General features: G+C 38.7%; 1 long non-coding RNA gene across 3 annotated transcripts in view; it reads left to right on the forward strand.

Annotated features, from left to right (window-relative positions):
* The window catches only part of LOC110541143 (uncharacterized), a 110,796-nt gene that overhangs the window by 35,979 nt on the left and 56,626 nt on the right, over nucleotides 1-18,191 (forward strand). For 2 of the 3 annotated variants that reach the window (XR_009588357.1, XR_009588358.1), the window contains exon 3: nucleotides 10,939-11,072. The exons of the other annotated variant lie outside the window; for it this stretch is intronic. This is a non-coding gene — a long non-coding RNA (uncharacterized LOC110541143). The remainder of the gene's footprint in view (nucleotides 1-10,938; nucleotides 11,073-18,191) is intronic. 3 annotated transcript variants of the gene reach the window in all.

The following is an 18,191-nucleotide window of genomic DNA, read 5'->3' on the forward strand; positions in this document are numbered from 1 at the left end:
ACTACTTTTCTCATATATTGAATGTCAGTAGTTTTTTTCAAAATAATGTTTTGGTTGATGTACCTGGCTGAGGAAAGGAAGCTGCCAAGCTGAAAGTAAGAGGCATTGGAACTGTGAGCAGAGAGAAGTTTGAGAGTTCAGTCAGTAAAACTTGCTATTGTCTGGTCAACACCTAGTAGCTCATTTGAGGTCACAAATACAAGCAGTAATTGAGGTGGCCATGTTAGTTCCTCACTATCCACAGTGCTGACTTAGTATCAAATAACAGGATTTCAGTAGGGATTGGGTATTAGCCAGCATGGCTTACAAAGTTAGAGAGGCCAGTTTGATATTGAGAACTGAGAGGTGTAAGAAAAGGTACCTTTGTATCACATAGTGGGTGCTTTAATGTTTTAAAGCACTTTTGCATGGAGAAGAACCCAAGGAAAGGCAGACAGTAAGGAGCGTTGAAGACAAGACAGACCAGCTATTTTCTTATTCAACATAAGAAGAAAGTTGTTTTGTGTGTGTGTGTGTGTGTGTGTGTGTGTGTGTGTGTAATCCTTGTCCATATCCTGTCCTTAATTCATTCCTTGTCACTTCCTTTTACTTTTTTTTCCTTTCCTTTCTTCCCCTCATGTACTATCTTTGAAACTATTTGTTCCCATCATCAGTGGTTAATTTGACCATGATCTCTTTGGTTCATCCTTGATAATTGATTTTCCTTCTCTTTTTTAATCATAGTGGGTTTAGCTCTTTCCAGCAGCTGAGAAGGAAAAAGAAGATGGGTGGGAGTAGGTTAGTTAACACATCCAGAAGTTGGCTTGGGATTTAGATCTGTAAATTAGAAATCATCCAGCATGAAAAGTAGTCCTCACTGAAGTGGAAAATACTGGTGGCTGCTCCTAGGGTTGTTAGGGAGTTGTAGTGATGATCAAGGATATATGATTAGGAGGGAGGAATAAGGCGAGAAAGTCTATTGTAGATGGGGTATTGTATTGTATAATTCAAACATCATGGATATCAATTAAGAGTTCTCCCTAAAAAAGTGCTACTAGCTACACGAAGTAAGGCATTTAGGAACTAGCTCTAGTTAACCATTCCACAGGATGTGTACTTTAAACATGGCATTTTACATGACAGATAACATGGTTTTATCTTGACATTTAAAAATATATTAAGAAAAATAAGACATATGCATTATCCCCCAGATAAGCTTTGAATGCTTTAAGGATTAATTGAGCTTGAGGTTTCTTGTGATACTGACAGGGAAATGGAGAATTATTGTCTTCATCTTCTTACCCCCCTTAGTTTTGGCTTTTTTTGAGATAGTTTCTTGGCTATAATTATAATGGCATGGGCCATTGACTTCTATAGTTTCTCTACCCCAGCCTCCCAAGTCCTTTTTTCTTTTCTCAGGACCTTGATCTTCATTTCAGGAAGCAGTGACTATAAACAGCAGGAATTGTCCCAAATTCTTCCAGTCAGTTTTATGCGCATAGTATATGTAGGTTTAACTAGTATCTCTAGGGACACAACTCTCTGCAGCTCTGAAGTACATATGCTGTTACTAAATCCTGCACCATTTATTATGAGGTTCTCCCTGTACTGATGTACTTTGTGGTGCTAGAGAGTGAACCCTCGGGCCTTGTACATGCCATTCAACCTCTTGCCAACTCACCCACATCCTCAGCCCCAATTTAGGGACTTTAAGAGGTTTGTTCATTTCATCTTGCTTCTCTAAGCCTTATTCCCTATGTCTCTGTCCTTCATTCTTCAGACCCCTGCCAGTGTGATCCTCTATAGACATCCTCTACAGCCTTTCCTAGGTCAGTGTCTCCACTTATGGCTTGCCAGGGCCACAATATCATAAACTTCTTTGTTTTTTTATTTGTTTGTTTATTTGTTTTGTTTTCCTCTCTTGTACCTCTGGGCAGTGCTCCATATGTGTGATAGTGGCACCAGGTATTCTGTTCTTGACATTGAGGCAGAGCCCATGCAGGAAGAATAATGGCATGCCTGCACATATATATCAGAAAGCAAATTTTGCTTCTCTGTTTTATTTTTTACAACAGAGCATAGTTTATGGAGGTGTGTGTAAATCACAAACTAAGTTAATGTATTTCCTGCCTTGTTGTTCATGGCTTTACATACTTTAATAAAACACCTGGGGAAATGTGCTGGGGAGGGTGCTTGTAAATCACAGATTCCCAAAGCCCAAGGAGCCCCAGGTTACTGGGAAACTGACTGATGTAGCCCTTGTTTTGTGATCTCTAGACAAGGATATAGAAACATGTACATTGCTGTTACAGTATCAACAACCATTGAGCAGTCCAGCACATCCCCCTGTGTAATGATTTATATAATGGAAGGTTGAAATTAGGAACTCTAGTAAGCAATTCGAAATCTCTAGAAGGAAGGCTTGCGTGAATTTGCTCTGTTTTTTCCTCCATCAGCCCACATTTATTGTTCTTAACAATTTTCTTTCCTTAGAGTGACTTGTATAATTCAGAGGAATAGATAATGGATCAGTGTTCAGACTAATTAATACAGAGAGGTGTAATAGATGAGGAACCCAAGCTAGAAGCAAAAAAAAAAAAAAAGTATGATTGTGACTAATAATGTTTGACCCACTCTCCCTCTCTCTTTTCATAAATGAATGAACTAATTACTTTGCTGCCTTTGTTATAATACCCATACTATTCAGTGTCCAACACTGTCTTGTTACATATACTTTTGCTAAAAGCCATATTTGATTTAGAAGCTGAATCAGCATACTATGCATACCATCTGAGGAGGACATCAGGATCCTTCTTGAATATGTGAAAATGTCATGGGTGCTTACAATGACAAAGTTTGTCCCAAGCAGTAGTTTTGTGTATTTTAAAATGATTTGTTTTGAGTTTTCAAAGCAATTTAACTCTCATGGTTTCATTTTCAAAAAGGCATGAACTAAATACCTGTTCTATATTTATATATCAAAATGTTGAACTGCAGGTTTAGTGAATCTATAATGGAGAACAAAGGTGGTAATTTTTCAGCTGAGTGGCATTAATGTTTTCCAAGTGTGAATGTCTGATTGCGAATGTCTGATATTAAATATTACACATGGAAATTCCATTTCTTACCATGTGTGATTCCGATTTGATTTTCCTATATTTGAGGTTTGGTTGCTTTACTTCCCATAAAGATTCCAGAGGAAGGTTGGGGAACAAACAAACAAACAACTCAGTAACTTCACAAATTAATGAAAAAAGATGTTATGTGTACACATGTGCATGTGTGCACATGCTCATAGAATCAGATACATCCTTTGGAGGGGGGAAATCCACTCTGCCTTAAAATAACAGAAATTTCATAATTTTGAGCAACACAGATGAACATGGAGGACATCATGCCAATTAAAACAAGCAAGTCAGAAATAGACAAATATGCATGATTCCACTTATTTTTTTGCAAACACATTAAGTAATTTTCTTTTATTACCATAAACTTTAAAATCTTTTAAAAAATTCTTTATTAATTACACTTTATTCACTTTGTATCCTCCCTGTGGTTCCCTCCCTCCTCCGGTCCCAATCCCTCCCTTCCTCCACCCTCGGCATGTAGGCTCCTCCCCAAGTCCACTGATAGGGGAGGTCTTCTTTTCCTTCCCTCTGATCCTAGTCAATTAGGTCTCATCAGGAGTGGCTCTATTGTCTTCTTCTGTGGCCTGGTAATGCTGCTCTTCCCTCAGAGGGAGGTAATTAAAGAGCAAGCCAATCAGTTCATGTCAGAGACAGTCCCTGTTCCTATTACTATGGAACCCACTTGGATACTGAACTGCCATGGGATACATCTGTACAGGGGTCTTAAGTTATCTCCATGCATGGTCCTTGGTTAGAATATCAGTCTCTGATTCTACTTATAATGAGAAATATAAAGTAGACACTCAAGTATAATATGGTTGCCAGGAGAAAAAGGGAAGGAGCTTTGTTTAAAGTACATACTTGATTTTCTAAGAAGAGAAAATTCTAGAGATGCATGGCACTTCAAGGTGAACACAAAACATTACTATAGAGTGCATTCAGCATGGTTCAGATGACAAATTGAAACTTTCATGGATGTGTCTGATTCCATGCGCATGTGCACACATGCACATGTGTACACACAACTACATTTTTTTTCATTCATTCGTGAGGTTACTGGGTTGTTTGTTTGTTTGTATGTTCCCCAACCTTTCTCTGGAACCTTTTATGGAAAGTACAACAACCAAACCTCAAATATATGAAAATCAAATCGGAATCACACAAGATAAGAAATGGAATTTCTTATCTTAAAATATTTAATATCAGACAATCACACTTGGAAAACATGAATGTCACTCAGCTGAAACCCTAGAATAAATTGTTTAGATTCCAACAGCTCCCATACCCAACTCCCTACATGCCCATTTGGGTTATTTTTAGAATTACATTTCTCCAGACTGTCCGCTGCACAGAAGAGGGAGGGGGTATTGTTGAATGAAAGCAGTTCAGTTGCTCACTGGAGCACGGGATAAATTATGGCAGTTTCTCCTCAACTTGTCTAGATTTCTCTAGAATGTATTGTGGACAAATGGAGCAAAGGGGTCAGGGCAGGAGTGGAGCTGTTGTATCTAGGAAGGGATGAATGACCTATGAGTTCACTGGGGTTACTACTGGGTTTTCCCTGTGTGTGCTATAGGGTTTTCTTGCTTATCTATATGTATTCTAGTTCCAGCTCAGACATGAGGTAGCCCTAACTCCAGTTTAATAAACTTTGTGATCTGGCTTTAAGTCTGAGAAGTGCTGTTGCAGAACCAAAGACAAGGTAACATACCTTCTGGGGAAGAATCGGAATGAATTACTTTCACTATTTCTTCTCTGTTGTTTTTTTCATAAGTAAATTGACTAGATGGGCTCCTTCCTATAGCAAGTGGGGTCACCATTCTTCCAGGAGCTTCAGTGTCAGGCAGATAGCATCAGTGAGAAAAAAATCCTCTTTTTCTTTCTCTGTCCCTCTGATGTTTGGGGATGCACATGTGGTGCTACCGAATGCTCGAGGCCCATGTTTTCCTTGTGTCTTACTGTTTAATGAAACTGCCTCTGAGCAGGGCTTGTGCTAGCACTGAGAATGCCTCCCTGCTGCCTGGACTACTCTGTTTTTCCCTGTTTCTTCTTTGATGTCTTTCTAGGAACACAAGTCATGCCCTCCCCCAAGTCAGTGAGGGAGGAATAAAAGCTGCAAAAACGTGCCCAGGGTTTACTGGTGCACCTAAAGGACCTGGATTCAGTGCAGTGAAAAGAGAAGGTGATGTATACCAAGAGCCATGTCTGTGGCCATGGCACCTGATTTGGTCCTGCTTTGGGTGCCAATGAGGAGGAGGAAATGCCTTCTTACAACCCTGCCAGCTGTTAGGGTAATCAGCTTATTTTTATCCTTTAAGTCAAGTGAGGATTATGACCAATCATTTTCCAAAGTGAGGGAGATAGGTGGAAGCCATGGGTCTATTTATTTATGTATTCCAGAAGAAAAATTTTTGAGACAGTGGCTCCTTATGTAATTCAGTGTCTCCTTATGTAATTTAGGCTGGCTGTGAACTCTCAGTAATCATTCTGCCTGAGCTCCCAAGTCCTGAAATTACAGGCATGAGACACTCTGCCCAGCTCAGAAGAAATATTTTAAAGAGATATTTATTTTCTTTTGGTTCAAGGTCTTATAATATAACCTCGACTGGCCTCAGACTTGATCTCTGTGTATCAGCCTCCTGAGTGCTGAGATTACAAGTGGGTGCCATCTTTCCTAGTTTAAAGAGATATTCACCAAGTCTTTTTGTGTTGTATTTTATGTGTGTGCCTTTTTTTTTTTTTTTTTTTTTTTTGGTTTTGAATACAGGCTTTTATTGTGTAGCCTGGGCTGTCCTGACACTCACTCTGTAAACCAGCCTGGCCTTGAACTCAGAGATCTACTTGCCTCTGCTTCCTGAGTGCTGGAATCAAAGCTGTGCACTGCCATGTCTGGCTATGTGTATGTATATTTAAAAATTGTATGGTTGTTCTTTACCTTAAATCTCTGCCAAAGCTAAAAGAACGTTATGAATATGAATATGCCCACCACCCACAATACTGCCATTTTATTATACTTGTTTTAACTGATAATTGTGTATCTCACCATGAAATTTCAGTCCTTCTTCATTATCTTACAACTGACCCTCATTTTGGCCCTTACTTCAGAAAAGAGACTAGCAACTAATTGAATGTTTTTCCAGTGTTCATGTGAAAGGACTTGTTACTTTTGCCTTTTGCAGATCTTTTTAAATCTAAGACATGTAAAAAGAAGGGAGAAACTGTCCTGTCACACAGCATTTTATAAGATGCAAAAATCCTCCCTTGGTTCAATATAGCATTTTCCTTACCCACATGTAATTAAATGGCCTCCTTGCAATAGCAGATTAGATTATTATTATAAATGTTAGGAAAATGTGGAATTATATTGTTTTCACTGGAGAAACTTTCTTTGCATCATTTGTTTTAATTGTCACGCCTTTGCTGTGCCAGGCAGCTTGAATGATGGAAAGGGCATCACAGGTGTGATGAGGTGAAGAAGCTGCTCCCAGTCTCCATGCTTAAAGAGAAGGTGGGGTTGGAGATTTGGCTTTGCAGATACTTAGTTTGTATATCTGAATGCTAGCTGCTGTGAGTACAGTGGCTAACCTTAAGGATGGAGTCTCTAGGAAGGAACATTATAATTCCCTTAGGAAGAGAGGATATGGGTGCAGGATGGGTTAGGAAGGATAAGGACTCCAAAGAACAGGGAAGCTGGTAGGTATTCTCCATGGTTAGGAAAGTTTTCCTTTAACATTTCTGTTTCTATTGGAGTATGCTCTTTGAAGTGTATGTACCCCAAAGAAGAGGTTCCCTTAAGGTTTCTTGGGATTACCCACAGTGGGAGTCTTTTTCTTTTAGTCTAGTAAGCTGGCTATGTAGATGGCAGGTTTGGGGAGGGCTCTACAGATGAAAAGCTAAGTTGGAGCTGATTTTGTTGGAACTTACTTGACAGAAACATTTAACAACAGGACAGATCCATACATATCTTGGATCATTTTCCATTCCTTTTTTTTTCCTGTTAGAAAAAGTGGTATTCCTCGACTTCCTACGTGAAGAAAGTAAATCATTTAAATATGTAAGCTGTTGCTAATAACGTTACAAGAAACAAAGGCCAAGCAAAACACGTGGAATATAGTCTTCAACCTGAAGCCTACTCTCCAAAACTCAAGGCATTCTCCCCTTTTCATGGAGAAGCAAAGTGACTGTGAAAAGTTGCATTTTTTATATTAATAGGGGGTTAGGTTTCTGTTTAGACCACAGACAAACAAGAAAGGCCCAGGAGCGTTTCTTGGGTATAGTTACTCATCCTGTCAAATGTTGCAAAATACCAGAAGGGCGGGGGGAGAACAGAAAAGGGAGGGAATGTTTGATGGTTTAAAAAAACTGGTGACTAACCAACTTATGCTGACTAATACTGGTGAACTCATAATGAGTAACAATAATGAACTTAGAAGGGCTATAAGTAGAAGGGAGATGTTCAAAGGTTGCTTTTGTATAAAAGGCAGCCAAATTGTTGGTCACAAGAAAGGATTCTCTTTGGGAAAATTGGTAGTAATTCTTTCCTCCTCTACATCCAATTTCTGTTTGTACTGAAATTTTTACAAGACTACCAATTGTGATCTTCCTGCCTCATTGCTATGAGTTGTATCTCCATGCCCAAATTCCAGTGCCTTTTTCAAAAATTATTTTACATATAGGTGTCTTGGCAATTTGTATATCTGTGCACCAGGTACATGCTTGGTACCCTCAGAGAACAGAAAAGGATTTTGGAACTTCTCAAACTAGACTTACAGATGTTTGTGAGCTAACATTTCAGTGCTTGAAATAAGAACTGGGTCCTCTAGAAAAGCTGATTCATGTCTTCAATCCCTAGCATATTTTAAATACTGTAACAACTTATTCTGTAAAATTAAGAGATTGAACACTTTCCCATTTAATCCAGGTTTAGGTCTTTGGAAATAGGTAGGTGAGCAGCATTAATGTTTTTATTTTGATTGAGATACCCTGAAATAATTGAATATTAAAAAAATTATTTTGAGTAATTGAGATTATTTTTAGTGGTGAGCGGTTTCCTGCATCCTGAGAGACCTGTAAACAAGGTGGAAAGAGCCTGCTTGCTGCTTTACATGGAGCTACTGTATGGATGGGTTAGGGTTTTTATGTCTGTATGAAGACTGAAAGTTCTCATGCCGATACACATTACAAGGAATGAGGTTCTTCAGATTGTACAAAGGATGGAAGCACAAAGGAATGGCTTAATATGTTGAGTGGCTGGGTTGAAAAACCCTATCTTAGCCTGAAATAAGACATTTCTAGGAAATACAGCAGAAACCTATTTTGTACAGTCAGTGAAATCATAGATTCTATTGTATACAGAAATGTGTCTACTTAATGTGCCAAGAATAAGCTAGAAAAACAAAACAAAATACATTTCCATTGGGATGAATGAGGTCTTTGGTCACTAAAGAAAATAGAGTGCCATCTCGAAAATAGAGTGCCAGCTCGTGGAGTCATTTCACTCATGTGCAGTCTTAGATTTACCTTCTTTGTTTTGTTTTGAGACAATGTTTCCTTTCTTTTTTTTCAATACAGTAGAAAGAAATATTTTTAAATTTATTTATTTATATTTATTATTTATTATAATCTATCCACTTTGTATCCTGGCTGTAGCCCACCCCCATCTCCTTTCAGTCCCATCCTCCCTCCCTCTGTCTTTCTTATTCCCCTCCCTTAGTCCACTGATAAGGGAGTCCTCCTCCCCTACTATCTGACCCTAGCATATAACATCTCATCAGGATGGTCTGCATTGTCTTCCTCTGTGGGAGTGTCAATGCTTAGCCCTTGCCTGGAATTTCCTATGTAGCCCAGGTTGGCCTTGAACCTGCAACAGTCTTCTGTCTTTGCCTTTAGAATATTAGGATTACAGATAGATTATCCTACACTTCCACAGATTTAGGTTCTTAATATAGCATGAAATATTTTATTCTATTTCAGTGTTTGTTTATTTTGAACTGATTTTACATTTGCAAAAGAGTTAATGAAATAGTGGAGCTTTCCTAGCTTCCTTAGTAAACCATGATGTACACTTACTACAACCAGGAAATTAACAAGGTACAAAAGTTCTAACTTCCAGATTTGATTTAGACTCATGGGTTCCTGTGGTGCTTTTTCTGTTCCAGGATCCTATCCAGAATCTCACAGTGTTTTTATTCATGTCTCATTAGGCTCCAAAACTGAAACAGTTCATCACTTCAAGAGCTGTTTATTAAAAATTTTTCTAGGGATCATGGCTGTTTAAAGTTAATTTGAAAACAGTCAAAACTTAGAAAACTTCAAAGGTGTAGGAATAAAGCACAATTTTTTATCTAAAAATATTTATCCTGTTTGTACACATCTCTCATAGCTTTTTCTATGTTTACAATGGGTTTTCAGAGTTTTAATTGTCTGAAAGGTTAAGTCCACAGGGAAATGACTATTTTTCACAAACTTCCATTTTATTTTGATAGTTGGAATTTTACATTAAGTATTTCAATAACATTTTGGCTCCCTTTATATATTTTTCTTCTTCCAGTAAGCAGAAAATTTTATTGGTTCTTATAGTGGTTATCTATAATTTAAAAATGGCTTCATATTTTTCTATGACAACCTTTTTAAAATGCGTAACTTTGACATTTTATGGACAGTGGTGAAGTCCAAAGACAGGAGTTAGATTAATAAAATTACTTTATGTTTCTCCTCTAGAAATTTAAAAGTTGAAGTTTGGTGTATTAATGTAATTCCTCCTAATTAATTTTCTCTTGCTGACTCTTAATATAGATGTTTTATTAACCTTTAGCTATAGTCATTTTTTCCAGCCTTGAAAAATGGACCCTTATGACCACAAAGCAAGAGCATTGTAGAACAAAGCTGTTAGGTGGAGTTAGCTCTCCCTAGATGGCTTGTTTTGATGGACCTTTTGGATGTTTTTGTGTACTTCGTTTGCTGGTCTTTGCAGTTCTTAGTACTTAATAAATATTAAATACTCTGCTTATGTTGATAATCTCCAGGCATTTAATATTATACTAAAGACCTATGGAATGAATTCATATAGTATTTAATAAACCTTAATGTTTTCTCTAAATCAGAGACTGATCTATTAAAAATAATTTTTTTCTTTAGGTAGTATAACTCTGTTTTTCTTGGTGATTCAAAAATACCCCTACTATAAAAATAGATTTGTTTGGCTGTACTTGATTTTCATGACCTTTCTTCCATTGTTACTTGAGAGTGTTCTAGAACAGAATGTTAGTTGGTTTGTTGGCTTGGTTATAATTTGCATATACCATAAACATATGAAATTTTCATCAGTACAAAATGATTCTGTAAGTTCTCAGAGTCCTTTTATCTACATTTTACATTCCTTTTTTGTGGGCTGAGCAAAGCTGTTGATAAGCTCTGGGTTCCTTTTCCATCATTTGTAGTGTGATGCTATCAATCACGTTGATGTTATTCTCACTTTAAGTGATCATTAACAATCAATTACTCAGCAAGAGAGTTTCAGACTATAACTAGACTCATTCTAAGACACATTTTGCAATAATATGGGTGGTTTGCTGTACATGAAAAATGCAGTTAGTAGACATTCTTTTGAAAGGATGGATGGGTTATTGTAATGGACTATCTTGTTTAAGGTGAACAAATCATCTAGAAAAAGCTCTTTTTGAAATTGGCTTATTGTGTATAATTTAAAAACCTATTCCTTCTCAGGAGCCGTATATTTGAGGATAACCATATTTGATAATAAAATACCTGGCTTACAGGAGGTAGCAGTGTTTTCTAGCTAACTAGAACCATCCCTGTGTGCTTCTTGAAGAAACAGATGAAGAAACTGAGTCCTGAAAGATTTCAACACCCTTGAAGTTCCCCGGCCTGAGAAAAGGGCAAGATGATAATTCTACTTAATTGACACCTTTTCAAAGATGCAGTTCTGCTCAGCTTTTCAGCTTTGTGAGTATCAACCTTTTGATTATATATCAGTTGGGATCTAAAAAAATGTTAAATTTAAATTGAAAATATACATGTGTTACATTTTTTTTTAATGGGAGGATTTAAACAGTATTTTTATATCCATGTGTTATGGATTGTGGCAAATTAACCAGCCACTTTCAGATTTCCTTTTTGGAATCTCAGATATAGATGCATTCAAATTTTCTGTCAAATCACAGTTTGAAGAAGCCATCTCCAATCTGCTTTTCCTTTACTTGATGATTGATTGCTACATTACTGTGGCAGAGCTTGCTTTCTTGCAATTCTGAGATGAACCTCCTTTGCTGGTATTTGCCAGGTACCTGACAGGTGAAACATACTCCTGGCTAGAAAATTCATTTGTGGCAAATTCACAGGCAAATAGAAAATTTTTGCAGTAATGAGCGAAGACCTTCCATTTCAGAAAACAGCATACTTGACAATTGGCTTTTTGGATTCCAGACACATGTTGGCATGCAATTTCACTGGGTTGTATGTTTTGTTTTGGTTTGGTTTGGTTTATTTATTTTTATTTATTTATTTATTTATTTATTGGCTCTTTCAAGACAGGATTTCTCTGTCTATCCTTGGCTGTCCTGGACACACTTTGTAGACTAGGATGGCCTAGAACTCACAGAGATCTGCCTGCCTCTGCCTCCCCTAGTGCTGTGATTACACATGTGCACCACTGTGCCCTGCTTGGTTAATATTTCCTATGTAGTGGACTTCGAAAAGTACTTACTACATTTATTTTTCCTTTGACACTGGGAGGAAGAGATAGTTGGGTTTGTTTTAGAAATAAGGCCATACTTACATACCCGAGACATTGAAGGCATATCATAAGGTTACTTAGCTAGCAAGCAATAGGAGACATATTTTTTCTTAACCATCTAACATCACAACTCCTATTAGAAACAGAACATCTAAAAATGTATATTTTGGTTGATATGCCTTTCTTATTTGCATATAAATATGAATTAATTTATCTCAAAGCATCTAGTTTTCTTTGTAAGATAAAGAAGTTAGCCAGAATGGCTAACTCCTAGGTTCCATGGTTCCTACTTCTGTAGCATCCCCAGTAGTTAAGACTGTTGGTATGAGTCCTTGCAATTGACAAAGCTGATTCTTAATAATATGATTATATATATTAAAATTATTGACCCTGTTGTAGAACTTGGGGATGCAACAGTGAACATATGTAAAAATTTGTCTTTTTTTTTTTTTTTTTTTTTTTTTTACTAATTTCTGAGATTAAAATTGCAGAACTTCAGATGTTTCATGGCTGCAGCAATCCATGATGATAATCCTGTGGCTAGTCCTGCGTCCACTCTGGTAGAATTTTCCGTAACAATGGCTACTCTCAGCTGCTCCATCATAGTATCGAATTCTCCAGTCCAATTACCTAAAATATAGCTAGACAATTGTTTAGACAGATTTGCAGCACGGGAAAAATTCTCGTATTGTATGCTAGTGACACAAAGTCCAGCATACTTCCATTGACAGCCAAGTTGAGCGATTTGCCATAAGGTATCAATCTGGTGTTGGTCTCCTTGGTTTGCCTGTGGTGTATATGCAAGATTAGAGTCTCACAACAGCGTAATGCAGCCACGATCATTCAGGCCTTTACAGCCATTGAAGCAGGACAGTCTCCCCAAGCATGGGAGCTAAAATGTTACACTCAGGATGCGAGGCTAAGCACTCCACTCAGGGTCAGCCGCTTTCGACCCAGAGAAGAACATGTCTGATTGCATGCGGGTTGATGCCCCAGGTCCCGCCTCTGAGAAAAAGGTATCGGATGGGTCTGATGCTCTTTGGGTGGATGACACCTAAATGAACATCGGTACAAAATCCCAATTTATTTCTAATATCAGAGATCAGACCTCTACTCTTGCCTGATGCATCTAAAACAAAAAGGGGGAACTGTAGAGAGCTGCATAATACCTTGCCTTAAAGATGGAGCTGGTTTCCGCCTTCCACCTTCCCGATGGTGAGTGCTCTCTGTCACAAACAACTCCATATTTGGCTAAGGCTGAGGATCTGGCTTGCGTCCATGTATGTGGACCTATCTGCATTGCCCACATGGCACGCTGGGGTTGGCTACCCAGAGGCTATTTAAGCTGTGGGCTGGCTTTCCCCAGGGTCAGAAGATTGTTCAAGGTTCCTGAATAAACTGCATCGAGAAAAAAAAATGCAGAACTTTTTTTTTTTTTCACTACGAAGGCATTAATAATTGGGACCAAGATTAATCATTGTAATTTCCCAATTCATTTTTTTTTCACAGAAAAAAAAAAACTGAACTATCAGGTATGTTTGAGTTTTCTTAGACAATTTCTGAGTATCTAATGGCAATCCAACCCATTTTATGATGAATAATTTTCAAGGGAAGAGATTCCATTCAGTCACTGTGGTAGTTGCTCCTTTAGGGCTCTTACCGCCTGTAGTGATGACAAATGATTTTACCCCAGCAGTGTTAACTGGAGCAAATGTGTTTTTAGAGGTGAAAACACAGAAAAGAAAAATACTTACTTTTGTTGTGCTCAGGGTTAGACCAAGAGCATTATAGATGCTAGGCTACCTGTGAGTAAAATCCCAGCTTTAAATTAAAATAAGCTCTTAAGAATTAATAAAACAGGATCAGATGAATGGGGAGGAGGCCCCCCATCAGTGGACTTGGAAAGGGGCAGGGTGGAGATGAGGGAGGGAGGGTGGAGATGAGGGAGGGAGGGTGGGATTGGGAGGGAATGAGGGAGCGGGATACAGCTGGGATACAGAGTTAATAAAATGTAACTGATAAGAAAAAATAAAAGAAAAAAAGAAAAGAAAAAAGAATTAATATTAGTGCTTGAGAAAGGATGAGCAAATAGTTCTAATGAACCATCCCTAAACTCTGGTGATAGCTTGGTCTGAATGCAATACTAAACTGCTAACTTGTTTAATAAGTTTTTGTTTGACTGTTTATTTGTTTTTCATTTTTTTTTCTTTCTCGGACTGAAAGATGTGGGTGGCTTGATTATTATTATTTTTTCTTTTGGAAAGCTCTATGTTTAATTGGGAGTTGTGTATCATGTTTTGTTTTTCTGTTAATAGTTATGGGTAACAGAGCTGGTCTTCTTGGTTTTTGTGTTTGTCTGTCTTTTTGTTTGTTTGTTTCAAGGCAGGGTGTCATGTAGCTCAGGTTGGCCTCATTTTCTCTGTAGCTGAAGGTAACCTTAAACTATTCCTTTTTATTTCTTATTTTTATTTTTATATTAATTACAGTTTATTCACTTTGTATCCCAGCTGTAGCTGCCTCTATCATTTCCTCCCAATTCCACCCATCCTCCCTCATTTCCTCCCATGCCCCTCTCCAAATCTACTGATAATGGGGTCCTCCTCCCCTTCCATCTGACCCTAGCTTATCAGAGAGAAACAATAATAGCAACAAAATATCCATATCACATGGTCAACAGGAGGAGGTGAAACCCCTGACCTGGAAAGTTCAGGGTAGACAGTTGCCAGTAGAGAGTTGCCAGCTATGCAAGGCAGTAGGTAGGAACTCAGGAATGTTGGGAGAGCCTAGAGCTACTTGTCCTGGGCCTGAAGCACACCATTCCAGCCTTTTGATATTAATAATTGAATAAAGGGCATAGATTCTCTTCTGGCTACTTCCCGAGGGCACTATAGGGAGGTCAAAAGACTGAAGTGCTGGCCAAGCCCAGGAATAACAGGCTCTTTTGATGCTGTCCAGGGTCTGTGAGAACCTCCATGGCCGGGAGGGAAAGTACAGGTGGAGCTTGATGAAAGTCTGTGAGGTCAGACTGAAACACCTGTGGTAGCTGCTTTGGTGCTGTCGTGAATGTAGGAAACACCTGGGTCTGACAGAATACTGGAACATATTTACAGGCAGAAGACAAAGTTAAGTAGATTATGGAGAAAATTCCTTTACGTGTACATTTAAAACTTTTGGAAGAGCGAATAGAGATGGAAGGTTTGCATCAAAGAGACTTGAATATGGGAACCTCCATTTATTTAGGGAACCTCCATTTACCCAATCACTGGCAGTAACTAAAAAGGTTTTTCTTTGAATCTGTCATCCAAGGAAATTGAGGCCAAGTTTGGTTACAGAAGTGTTTAAGCTTAAAGACCCTTAAAGAAGGCACTAGGTATAGAAATCTGAAATTCTCCAGAAGACATCCCAGAGGAGAATCTGGAGGAATGGATGAATGGACTATTCTCATTGGGCTGGTAGGAGTCAGTGACCTGTCAAGGCATCCCAAGAGCAAGGTTTGACACAGTAGATCAGTACATTCTGTTCCAACAGCTTGGCCAGAGACCAAGGACACAGTTGCTCATGACAGACATGATTTACCTACCGCTAGAATTTTTGTAGACAAGCAAGAGGGAGAGGGAGAGAAACCATTCCAGTAGAGGGAAAATCCTACCCAAGAGAGAAGATCGTCCTAGATGAAGGGTTTGGATGTAGGTTGGCAAGAGCAGTAGGAAGCTTTTTTCACTTCGCCTGAAGTGAAGACACACCAAATGGCTGATATTGGGTGTATGAAAGTAGCACTCAGTAGCCGGGAATTGATACCAACTGGAAGGGAAGACTCACTGATCAGCTGGTGTTAGATGTAGGAATGTAGCAATCAAGTAGCCAGGAAAGGGAAATCCCAAAACCAGGGAAAGGGGAGGAATCCCACCCTCTGAGATAGGCAATAGGCACAAAACTTATCTGGAGCCCAACTGACCTGAGAGGTGGATTTCCAACAGCTTACAAGACTTACTTTTAAGTTTCATAAAGGAGATAAAACTTTAGACATGTTAGTATCACAGTTGTAACCTGCACTGAAGTACACATTGTAGAAAAGGCAGTAGACATACATATTTGTGTTAACAGCATAAGCATTCTTTAAGGTGAGCTCTGAAAATGCAGAAACCTTTAATTAAGTAGAAGGAACAAAAGCTCACTTAATCTTAACCTTTAGTATGATTACACATTATGGAAATTTAAAGGAGATTTAAAATCTTGAGCTTGGAGCCATGATAGTGGGTAGTATAGTGGAATGTTTTTGTATTACAGTTAGATTAATAAATCAGAGCTCTATTGATAAAGACTAATCTCTGGACAGTCAATTTAACAGTAGCGTAACAACAGGAGGAAATATTAAGCAATTTTATCTATTTAGGATATCTTAAATCACCTTAGACTTGCAACCTTTATAACATGCATTTACCAACCATAAAACACATTCTTAGACCCTCAAACAACATTTTCCTTAGGCCTTTGTATCTAGTTATTTACCATGAAACATAGGTGAGGCTGCTATGAACATTTATTGTTCTTTAGCCAAAGGGATGGTAAAAGGTTACATCCGAGGCCTATTTCTTTAGTCTAGCAACAAGGCATTTTGTGTCTAGGCCTGACAATAGCAACTCCAGGACTCAGGCTTAAGGCCTGGTCTCCTGCATATGAAGAGAAATGTGAAGGCATCTGAAGTCTCCCAAGGCAGAACTTGGCAATATGTCCATGGAACCAGTGTGAGGCTAAAACAGACCTGCAATGTTACCCTGGGCTGGGTGAGAGTGGTGGAAGTCGCTGAATCAAGGAACCATTTGTCCTCTGCCAGGCCAAATTGCTGGAAGGCTGGAAGTGTCTGTGGCTCTTGTGCTGGTTGAGCCTCCATAGCTGGGCACAGAGGACAAGCCTGCATGGGAGCATTTTGATTTCCAAAAGCCATTATGCAAGCAGGCAGTATGTGGCTTGCTGAGGCAGCTGAGGGACCATCATCCAATGCACCACTGTTAGGAACAATGAAATGATGATGCACAAAACAGATTTTATATGGAAGAGGTTTATTAGATGGAGAGAGAGAGAGAGAGAGAGAGAGAGAGAGAGAGAGAAGAGAAGAGAAGAGAAGAGAAGAGAAGAGAAGAGAAGAGAAGAGAAGAGAAGAGAAGAGAAAAACATGATAGGGGGAAAGGAAGGTGGCACCCTGAAAGAAAAAGGGGAGACAATAAGAGGGCAAGAGGACAAGAGAGTGACAAAGTGTTGGGTTGGTCCTTTTAAGGAGCAACTTAGCCACACCTGGCAGGTGTGGCTACCTGGCAGGTGACACATGATGACATCATAGGTTGCTAGGCAACCCAGAAGCAGGCTGCCTAAATACTAACACTAGCTCCTTATTATACCACTTCAAGGTTCTCCCCTCAGATTATGCTTATATATGGGGCAGAAGTGTTCAGTGGGTTATAAACTTTTAGATAGAATGATTTTCTACTTGATCACTAAAAGGAAGGGCACGTGTGTCCTGTATTTCTCATAGTGACTTCTTGGTTGTGATCACTGTCTGTTTTGATGGTGGTCAGCAAAGTCTTTGCAACATTTGTTTTGGTAATTTATTTACACTCTACATTTCTCCTTAAAAGCTAAAACTCATTTCCTTCTTAGTTTTCTGTGTAGTAATTTGATATATATATATATATATATATATATATGTTATTGAGAATTGTCCTCATTACCAGACCATTTAAGTCCAGTCACATTGTATCTAAAAAGTTTCTCTCGGGAGTAGAATGAAACAAAGGTGGGTCAGGAGCATATGCCCAATACAACTCTCCTTTCACTATTAGGACAGATTTCACCATGTTCAGCAGCAGGAACATCTTCCTTCTGGGGAACATCTCCTGCAAATGGTACCAGCCTTTCGACCTGTCTCCTTCTTCATCCTGGGGAAAAACACAAACATACCCTCTTCCCCATATTAATACAGGGTCAGGGCCGTGCCTTATTCCAGTCTCAATCTATTTCTCCAAGTCTCTCCCAAAAAGGATATACAAAACTGAAAAAATCAGTGAAAATTTTATTTGTATGCAAGCAGAAACAAACTCAAATGGTATCCAGAAGCACTGTGTCATTTTGACTTCCTCAATTTTCAGTAGAGATAATTATCATTTTCAATCTCAAAACATTTCCCTAAGGACTTTACTTTCTTAGACCCAGCTTTCCGTTCAGACCTTACCAGTTCAGATGCTTGAGGCTTCTCTGTCTCTGGCTCCTGCTTTCAGGGAGGGATATTTTTTTCTGCCTCCTTCACTGGATCCTGACCCCTTCCTCACTCTGGG

The sequence above is a fragment of the Meriones unguiculatus genome, chromosome X (genome assembly GCF_030254825.1).
Source record: "Meriones unguiculatus strain TT.TT164.6M chromosome X, Bangor_MerUng_6.1, whole genome shotgun sequence".
NCBI classification, from domain to species: domain Eukaryota; kingdom Metazoa; phylum Chordata; class Mammalia; order Rodentia; family Muridae; genus Meriones; species Meriones unguiculatus.